Source organism: Symphalangus syndactylus, chromosome 9, assembly GCF_028878055.3.
Source record: "Symphalangus syndactylus isolate Jambi chromosome 9, NHGRI_mSymSyn1-v2.1_pri, whole genome shotgun sequence".
NCBI classification, from domain to species: Eukaryota; Metazoa; Chordata; class Mammalia; order Primates; family Hylobatidae; genus Symphalangus; species Symphalangus syndactylus.
In genome coordinates this window covers 139970982-139981261 of record NC_072431.2, presented here as the reverse complement: position 1 = coordinate 139981261, position 10280 = coordinate 139970982, and the positions used below count along the sequence as shown (strand labels likewise).

General features: G+C 40.4%; 1 long non-coding RNA gene across 2 annotated transcripts; it reads left to right on the top strand.

Moving 5' to 3' along the window:
* The first annotated feature begins 7107 nt into the window (after positions 1-7107).
* On the top strand, positions 7108-9871 carry LOC129490808 (uncharacterized). Of its 2 annotated transcripts, XR_010113785.1 has the most exons (4): positions 7108-7462; positions 7555-7674; positions 7767-7890; positions 9805-9871. It is a non-coding gene; the product is annotated as an uncharacterized lncRNA (long non-coding RNA). The 2 variants fall into 2 exon arrangements; XR_008660307.2 differs by having other exon boundaries at positions 7133-7674; positions 9805-9866.
* Positions 9872-10280: the final 409 nt, after the last annotated feature.

Genomic DNA, 10280 nt, shown 5'->3' with positions numbered 1-10280 from the left:
AAATATATGTGAGGATAATGTTTTGCCTTTTTATTTGGATTTCCAACACTTGTTCAAGTGCAGTGAACTAGTCATCCCAAAACACTTAAACAAAGGTTTCTAACCATCTAATACCACAATACCATAAGAGTTTATAGTTACTGTTATGGATGTTCACAGGTCGATTATACTCCTGGCTATGAGAAGTCGTTACTTCAGTCCCTCAACATAAGCAGGGCATGACTCATCTTTCTGAGGCAGTAAATAGCAACTTGGGTAGATCAGCACCATCTTTATACTTCTTAGAATACATTTAACTTAGAAACACATCCCCTCAGAAATACTTTATACACATTGTGACATGTGCTGAAAGAAACATTGCATTCCAAAGATAGGTTCTTGTCTCTAGGGCTCTAACAAGGGGGAGGAAAATCTCAACAACCATATTTTCCAATTCAACTAAGGATTCTGCTTCTGTAATAGCAGCGAAAAAGGAAAGCGGGAATAAAATCAAAAGACAGGAATGAGCAGATTTAATCCTCCCCTATTGCCAAATCAAACTTACTGCCTTTCTTTCCCATCCATCCCCTCTCTAAGTCTCTGCCTTGGTCCTCACCTATTTAACTGAAAAAAAAAAAAAATCAGATTGAATTATGAAGACTTATAGAACTACTACATGCCAGGAATTTCAATTCGTCTTAAGGATCTACGGTGCTGACATTTTCTCTCTTCTCAAGGACCTTATTATTTAGTGTGGAAGAAATAAAAGAATATCAGTAATTATACTTCACTATAATAAACAGTGAAGACTCATTCAAAATATAATCATTGAAAATAGTGTTTTCAAAAAACACATGTCATTATAGTAAAAAAGCAAAATATACAATTATGTAAACAACGTGATCCTAATTTTGTAGTCAATACCCACTCATATCCTTACACACTCAGAAAAAAATGCGGGATCGAATTGGCAGACTGAGCACATCAGTCTACATCCCCCCCACCGCCGACTTCAAATTCCATTAAAATACCAAACAAGAAAAGTTACAATCAAAGATCAGAAATTCTGAAGATTTCCTGGAATACAGACCAAAGAATTGATTGACAAAGAAATCAAAGCAGAAAAAGACCAGAAGGAGATTACTGCAAAGGTCAGGGCTGTTTTGTGCACTAATGTTCTAGAGAAATTTCAAGCTCAGGGTTAACTTGTACAGTGCAGGGAGGGGCCTTGTCAGTAATTATCTGATCAATAAATTAAAAGATTGCATTATGGGCCAGGCGTGGTTGCTCATGCCTGTAATCCCAGCACTTAAGGAGGCTGAGGTGGGAGCATCACTTGAGCTCAGAAGTTTAACACCAGCCTGGGCAACATGGCGAAACCCTGTCTCTACTATAAACACACACGCGCGCGTACACACACACACACAATTCAAAAATTAGCTGGGTATGGTGGTGGGTGCCTGTGGTCCCAGCTACTTGGGAGGCTGAGGCAGAAGGACTGCTTGAACCCAGGGAAGTTGAGGCTGCAGTAAGCTGTGACCATGCCACTGCACTCCAGCCTGAATGACAGAGCAAGACCTTGTCTCAAGAAAAATAAAAAATAAAATGGAAAGATAGCATTATGAATTGCCTGGCCTGTTATGATCTTCCCATCACTCTCACGTGCTGCATTTTTGCCAAGAGTGGTGTTTGCTTTCTGGTTAAAGCCTCAGTACCTGCTCTAACCAGTGAACCTGGGGAGTTTCCTATCAGAAAGGCTGACTCTGGACAGAGAAGCAGAGCAGAGTTGAGTAACTCTACATATACAACAAGGCGTGGCAGGAGGAGTGGTGGGAAGAAAAGGAAACCATTAGCTGCTTCTGATGTGAGAAGTTCCCAGACCACTTATGCTGGGGAGAGAAACCCCCTCACATCAACATCATCTACCTGAACACCTGCCAGCTTCTACCCCAGCACTCTAGAGGATTATGGCTCCCATAATCAGAACTTTCATTCACTGGGATGATTGTCACAGCCATAAAATAGAAAAAGAATCGGATTTCTGGATTATTGAAAATACAATCACTGCTACTTTAAAAATTGGGCTGAATATCCAAATGGATGTAAATGAGTATTAAATTAGTGAGCTGGAATATTGGGTCTGACTCTTCCAGGACACAGTGCAAAGAGATAAAGAGAGTTCCAGAAGCTCCTATGTCTACCTAAAGGGTTTGTAAAGAAGGCAACTCTGCCGCCCAGGCTGGAGTGCAGTGGCATGATAATGGCTCATTGCAGACTTCACCTCCCTCAGCACGCCCATCCCCAGCCTACCCACCCTGAGTACCTGGGACTACAGGCACACCACCATGCCTGGCTGATTTTTGTATTTTTTTGTAGAGATGGGGTTTTGCCATGTTGCCCGGGCTGGTGTCGATCTCTTGGAGTCAAGTGATCTGCCTGCTTTGGCCTCCCACAATGCTAGGATTACAACACCCCATATTCTTACTATCCATAAGACTACTGAATCCATATTAGGATTTATTTGTAGATTTTGTTTTTGTATTGTTTTGCACTAGAGTCTTTCCCACTGAGTGAAAATACTGTAATTTAAATTAACTTAGAATTTTTTTTTATGGCAAGCAATCAAACTGATAAGAAGTGAGGTTCATTTGTTACCTTTTTTAAAGAAAAATTTTAAGGATTGCTTTGCTTTTCAGTTTTGATTTAATTTGGTTTTTAATTATGTAAAATATGCATGTGGTTCCAATGTTATAACTATTTTAAAGACGCATTCAGATAAAATCTGTCTTCCAACTGTATCCTTCCCACCCTGTTCCCTCCCTCCTCCTAAAGGTAACCATTATAAAAATTAATTTTATTTGATACTCTCATTGTTTCTTTTTGAAAATATTGACATATATTCATACATATTTGTATCCCCTCCTTTTTTTAAACTATAAACTTTGCTATTTGATTTGTTATCTTATCAGTATACCCTAGTAATACAGAGATATTACTCATTCCTTTTTACAACTGAATAGCATTCTGACACGTGAATGTACCTTAGTTTATTCAACTGGGCCCTTATTCATGGCCATCTGAGTGTTTCCAGTCTTATTACAAACAATGCTGCTGCAATAAGTAAATCTGCACATTTAAAATTTTGTATTTTTGCCAATGTATCTTTGGAATATATTTCTAGAAGTGTGATTTCTGGGTCAGAAAGAAAAATGCAAATGTAAGTTTGCTAGCTGTTGTATTCCCACCTGCAATATACGAATGTCTTTGCCCTGCAGCCTTGCCAACAGAGTGTGTTGTCAAACTGAGATTTTTGCTGATCTGATAGGAAAGAAATTGTATTTTAGTACTTTCCTTATTATAAGTGGGGTTGAACATATTTAATTGTTTAAGGGCTATTTCCTATTTCTTTTAAAATCACTTATATGTTTATGTATTTTGCTCATTTTTATATTAGGTGAAATTACTTATTATTTCGAAATGACTGACGATGAGAGCATGGCATATAAAAATGTGGGTGATTTGGGTCAAAGTGACACAAATGGGTAGCACTAATTATATTTATTTGAAAACAAGACTGGAGATAAATTAAGCATACTGCAAAAAGGATGACAAAACAGTCATTAAAAGTAGACTAATGAAGTTGTTAATGATTAAAGCAAAAACTGGTGAATCATAAAACTAACAGAATCATTTAAAAAGGCCTGATTTACTGAAGATACTACCCCAAAATGACAAAAAATTCAAAGTATACTAGAGGAATTAATGATGATAACTTCAGAAAATTATGAAATATAAATTTATAAACAAAATAAAATCTTTCTTTAAAAAAAGCCTGAATGATTTTAAAACCAAATGCTGACTCTTAGATCAATACATGAACAAGTAGTTTTGAAAAGTCTAATGAAATAGCTATGGCTAGTCTCATCAAAAAAAGGAATAAAGACACAAATAGCAATGTTAAGAATTGGAAAGGTGACATTACTAGAAAATCAGATGAGACTTTAAAATTATAATTGAATACTGTATATAATATTATAACCGTATATTATATTATAAGTGAATGTCGTGTGTGTGTGTGTGTGTGTGTGTACAGAATTTGTAGGCATGTAAGTGGAATGTTTTTTAGGAAATTGTAGATTATAAAAATTGACTTCAGGAGAAGAGATAACCTTAAAACTTTTAGGAGAATTTGAAAAACTAATTGAAGTTTACCATAAAGAAATGGTGCCAGCTGGGCGCGGTGGCTCACGCCTGTAATCCCAGCACTTTGGGAGGCTGAGGTGGGTGGATCACAAGGTTGGGAGATCGAGACCATCCTGGCTAACACGGTGAAATCCCGTCTCTACTAAAAATACAAAAAAATTAGCCGGGTGTGGTGGCGGGCACTTGTAGTCCCAGCTACCCGGGAGGCTGAGGCAGGAGAATTGCATGAACCTGGGAGGCGGAGCTTGCAGTGAGCCGAGATGGCGCCACTGCACTCCAGCCTGGGCGACAAGGCGGGACTCTGTCTCAAAAAAAAAAAAAAAAAAAGAAATGGTGCCAAGGATATCCCCCCTTCTGCCCAGGAGTTAGAAAGCCTGAAAGACTATTGCTCTCATCTAACAACCAGAAAATGTCTGATAACCTGAAAATCATAATGTTTCTTGACTCCATCAGGGAGCTGAGGTTACATGGCAAGTGAATAGCTTCAATCTGAGCAAAGACAGGAACCTCCAACGTAAGCCGGGACACAAGCCCTGGCCCTCCTACGACAGGGCCCAGGTATAAGACACACGAATGCCATACAAGACAGTAAGAATAATTCAGCTGAAGTTTTTAACTAATTGTTAGATGCCAAATGTGGGCTAATGTGGGAGTACAGAAACACTAGGAGCTGTAGACATGATGGGGGTTTGCACCCACTTCTGGGCTCTTCTCCAGTGGATCTCCACCCAGCTGCTGGAGGAAAGTGTCAAGCCCCAGCTGGACACTGTTAAGCTGCTAGAGTCGGGAGGTGGCAAACCCTCCTTCCCCCAGGGCACAGGTGAAACCCATGTGGCTGGAAAAAGTGCAAAGAAAAAGCACTCTGTAAGGGAGGATCAGGAAACTATCCTGAGATCAGATTGTTAGAGGAAACTAATGCTGGAGAAAGAGTAGGTTCACTGAGCAAGCCCCAGTCTCCAACACCAGGATCTTACGGCCTGCATAAGACTAAGGTGGATCAAGACAACAGAGAAACCCCCTCCCCCTACCACCCAGCTAGCAAGCACCAGGTAATAAGCATAGTCTACTGCTGAAAAAATAGGCAAGAGTATGAAGACCCACCCCCCTCAGGTGCGAGTACTCAGTGAAGGTCTAAAGTTGAGGATAGAGGAGGAACATTGAGAGAAACCCTTCAGCAAGCCATCCCTCACCCCAAGCACCAGTTAATACCAGAGGAATTTGAAGCCAATAGTGCACTGAAGGGAACCATAATAACAACAAAACCCAAACTCAGCCCAAATCTTGACTAGATCCACTCAACTCCCTACACCAAGAGGTGAGCAATGGCAGAGTTGTGCCCATGTTCAGGCATGGCATATCTACTATTTATCTCAGTCTCTACTGTGCTACACACAGTATCTAGCAGTCAATAAAAAATTACAAGGAAAAAAAGTAAGAGAAAAAAGGTCTTGGACCCAGTAGTTTTATGAGTGAGTTCTACTAAATCTTTGAGCAACACATATTTTGCTATCACTTAAGTTATTCAAGAGTGTTAAAACTAGGAAGTGGAGAAAAGGGAAACAGAACATTACAGAGAATTTCATAAAGTGGGCACAGAACCTGCTTCATATTTACAAGTCACTGCCCATCATGCCAGGTGGTGCCAACGCAGGCAGTCAGATTCTGTCCTGGCTTGACGCTTCTGTTCTGATCCAGTGTGGCCACAGAAGTGTGGTCTTTTCAGTTTTCCAAGGATCTCCAAAGAAATTAAACTTGTTCTGGCTTATTTGTGGATTAAATTGACCTCCCTCTAGAACAAAATTTATCTTTCTGTTTGGCCAATAGACAGGACCAAATTTCCTCACCACAACTTCATTTACAGAAACAGGCTGCTGCCCCATGAGCCATATTCTGCCTATTAGATTTTTTAAAACATTGCTGGAACATATGATTTGTCTTGATTACTAAATTTCACCCTCCCCACTCCCCACAACCCCCAACAAATTTTGCACTCTAGGCAACTGCCCCATAGTTCCACCTAGTCCTGGTCTCCACAGAGACCCACTAGGTTCCACCCAGGGTGAGTGGGGCCTCACGTGCTGCTCTCACATCAGCTTACCTTACTGTGCCATGCACTTTGTGAGAAGCTGTTCTTTGCCAACCAAAAAAAAGCCTTCATATAAATCTTCTCCTGAGAGGGAGAAGAGGAGGGGTGGGTGGAAAGTTTCAAAAGCAAAGAAAACAAGAATGGGAAAGAGGAGGAAGTGGCCAGTGCTCAATGAACCCTGAAGTGTGAAAGGCTAATCCAGAAATCACTCAGTAATCACCACCGTGAAATCAGGCAGGGCTGACATCTCTTGCTACGCATATGCGCACCACCTTCCCTACCTCCCACAAAGCCTCACTTCCTAAACCAAAGTGACCTTCTGAAATCTGGCCAGTCGGCCTCAGCTCTTGGCCCCACGTCCCTCCTATGCAACAGCTTCTACACACCATTAGTTTCCTTCCAAAGTCCCCACCGACTTCTCATTCACAGCAATACTCTTCCTGTTTTCGAAACAAGGGTATTGGCCCATGTGCCTGGTTAACAGAAACTAGAGTGCATAGGGCTGTGAGAAGTTCTAAGGCATTTGTGTATTGTACCGGAGACTTTGAAAGAAGGGTGAGGTTTTGGGGGCTCTGATGTGCAAGGTAAGGTACTCAGTGTTCAGAACAATCCTCATGGATCTGTCATGCTCAAAGGAACAGTGTTGAAAGAGTGATTATGGTTTAAGATAATTTGGCTGTCAACCAAATAACATGTTGTTGCTTACTGCCATGTCAGACACTTCTGCTGATTGGTGAATTTCTTTTTTTTTTTTTTGAGACGGAGTCTCGCTCACTCGCCCAGGCTAGAGTGCAGTGGTGCGATCTCAGCTTACTGCACGCCCCGCCTCCCGGGTTCACGCCATTCTCCTGCCTCAGACTCCTGAGTAGCTGGGACTACAGGCGCCCGTCACCACGCCCGGCTAATTTTTTGTATTTTTAGTAGAGATGGGGTTTCACCGTGTTAGCCAGGGTGGTCTCTGTCTCCTGACCTCGTGATCCGCCCATCTCAGCCTGCCAAAGTGCTGGGATTACAGGCGTGAGCCACCGCGCCAGGCCTGATGGGTGAATTTTTAAGAGGAAGAATAATAAGCAAATAGACTAGTTTAAAAGCAAGGTATCGTTTCCTTGGTGGATCTCTTGAGAAGGAGATGGAAACAGTGATGGGGGACTTTGGCTTGGCCTCCAACGCGTCCCAGAACTTTTCTCTCTAGAGGTGTGAGCCATACCCCTCCAGCATATCCATTTTCCCATCAGTTCCATACTGTCTGTGAACTTCGGGGAATCATCAGTCTCTCTCTTCTGCAGTGTTCCCACCTTTAAATGGCCCCTTACTCTCATAATCAGTGCTGAGTAGTGGCAAGGGGGAGAAAATGGAAAAGTTGGCATGGGAGAGAAGGCAGATCCAGAAGATAGGATACAGCCCAGGTAAAGGGCCAAAGGTCTCCTGAAATGACTCTTTAAGGCAACGTCTTAGTGTTCGACTGCCTCTTTGTTACATTCTTTTTATTTTTCCCCAGCCCTGAGAATGTGGCCTGATTTTCTCTTCTGTTATCACAACTGCTCTTCTGCTTGAGTTTCTTCTACACCTTCAAGATGGCTGAAGAACAAGATGCTTTCTCTCCATGTCTGTGCTGTTTCACTGTGAGTAAAGCAAGTGTACATCTGCTTTCATTTCTTTTTTTCAAAAATGTTATTACTACTAGTGAGTGTGGGGAAAGAGGGCATACTGCAACATAAATAGGAGGGAAACTGCAAGTAATAGAAATTGTTTAAACAAGTACTTAAAACAAGTAATTGGTTTTAGTGATTCTTGGTCATTTTTGAGGCACAAAAGGGGAATAATGCTTATACAGCAGTGATCCATGTGGTTTAGAACTGAAGCAGAAAGAAGACATTCATGCAACCAGCAATCATATGAAAAAAGCTCAACATCACTGATCATTAGAGAAACGCAAATCAGAACCACAAAGAGATACTATCTAACACCAGTCAGAATGGCTATTGTTAAAAGTCAAAAATAACAGATACTGGCAAGGTTGTGGAGAAAAAGGAATGCTTATACACAGTTGGTGGGAGTGTAAATTAGTTCAGCCATTGTGGAAGACAGTGTGGTGATTCCTCAAAGACCTGAAGACAGAAATGCCATTCAGTCCAGCAATCCCATTACTGGATAGATATCCAAGGGAATATAAATCATTCTATCATAAAGACACATGCACACATATATTCTTTGCAATACTATTCACAATAGCAAAGACATGGAATCAATCTAAATGCCCATCAATAATAGGCTGGATAAAGAAAATGTGGTACGTATACACCATGGAATACTATGGAGCCATAAGAAAGAACAAGATCATGTCCTTTGCATGGATATGGGTGGAGCTGGAGGCCATTATCATCAAACTAACACAGGAACAGAAAACGTATTTACTGCAGGTTCCCATTTATAAGTGGGAGCTAAATGATCAAAACACATGGACACAAAGAAGGGACCCACAGACACTGGGTCCTATTGGAGGGTAGAGGGTGGGAGGAGGGAGAGGATCAGGAAAAATAATCAATGGGTACTAGGCTTAATACCTGGCTGATGAAATAATCTGTACAACAAACCCCCACGACACAAGTTTACCTATATAACAAACCTGCACATGTACCTCTGAACTTAAAAGTTAAAAAAGTGGGCACATACCCCTGATATAGATATAGCTTAATATATAATCTCCGTATATATATGACTACACTCATAGCACATATTACAAAGCACATAAAAAGTAAAGATCAAATATTTTCAGAAAAAAAGAAAGTATGCACAACAATGACAACCTTCAAAATAACTCTTCATAATAACACATGATAACTTAGCATCTTTTGCTTACAGTATGATGTTGGTTTTGTGTTATTACTGTAAAGTACACTGGTGGCTTATATTTGCAGACTAGAACTGTCTCAAGATGCTATGATGCTCAATTGTGTTAACCAGTTTATAATCAATTAACCTAAGCTTGATGATGGCAACTGAATTTCCAGGTATACAAATAAATTTGAGGGTGAAGCATAGTTCCTAAAAACTGTGCTGATCTCTGTTTTTATCTGTGGCATTGTGTATTATTTGACAATGCGAGGGAACACACTATCTTTTCAACCTAATTTTTCTTATAATTAAAATTACCATTTTAAGCATTGGTAATTTCTCACCAGAGAGTAAAGTTTTAATTACTCATAATAAAGTTTTATGATGGGCAAAAAGAGGAACTGAAGCAGAGTCACAGTTAAAAAAATTATAATTATTTAGTAATGTATATTTAATAATAAACATAAACATACAAAATAACCTCAACTTCACCAGTATTTCTCTTTCTTTTGACTTTTAAATTTGTTTATTTTTATTTGTACAGATTTAGGAGGTATTTCAGGTACAGTTTTATTACACAGATAGACTGTGTTGTGTTCATTAGTATTTCTTAGTCATTTTGAAGGAGAAATATGGTTCCCTGTGATACTTCATATTTCCATATTGATTTTTTTTTTCCTTTTCTTGTGTACTTCCCACAGATGCTGCAAATATTCCCAGCCCTTTCCCCTTGATGCCCAAAATAAATTCCTCAACTACCCTGAACCCAGGAACTATTCTTAATTTCACAAAAATTTTATGTAAAGGGACTGAGTCCTTCCATCCCCCTGCCACTTCCTGGACTTTGCTCTTCCATACCTAATTTATCACCAAAAACACACCACCACCACCACAACACTGCTGTGGAATGACAGGAGCCTCCTCAAAGGGCATTGGAGGGGAAGGAACTGTCTGGCAAACTATGAGGCAATGGTTCTAGTGTACTTTATTGGCACGGAGGAGGAAAAAGTATAGAGAAACTTATTCACTCGTGTTACTGTGATCACAAGAATGAGGCCTGACCTGTCATAATACCCAGTCTAATTTCTGCCTCCATTTTTGTCTGAAACAGAGAAGCCCAACTGTCTGACGGGCAGTTCCGATTGAGAGTACTCTTCCTCCATCACCTGATTCTTAA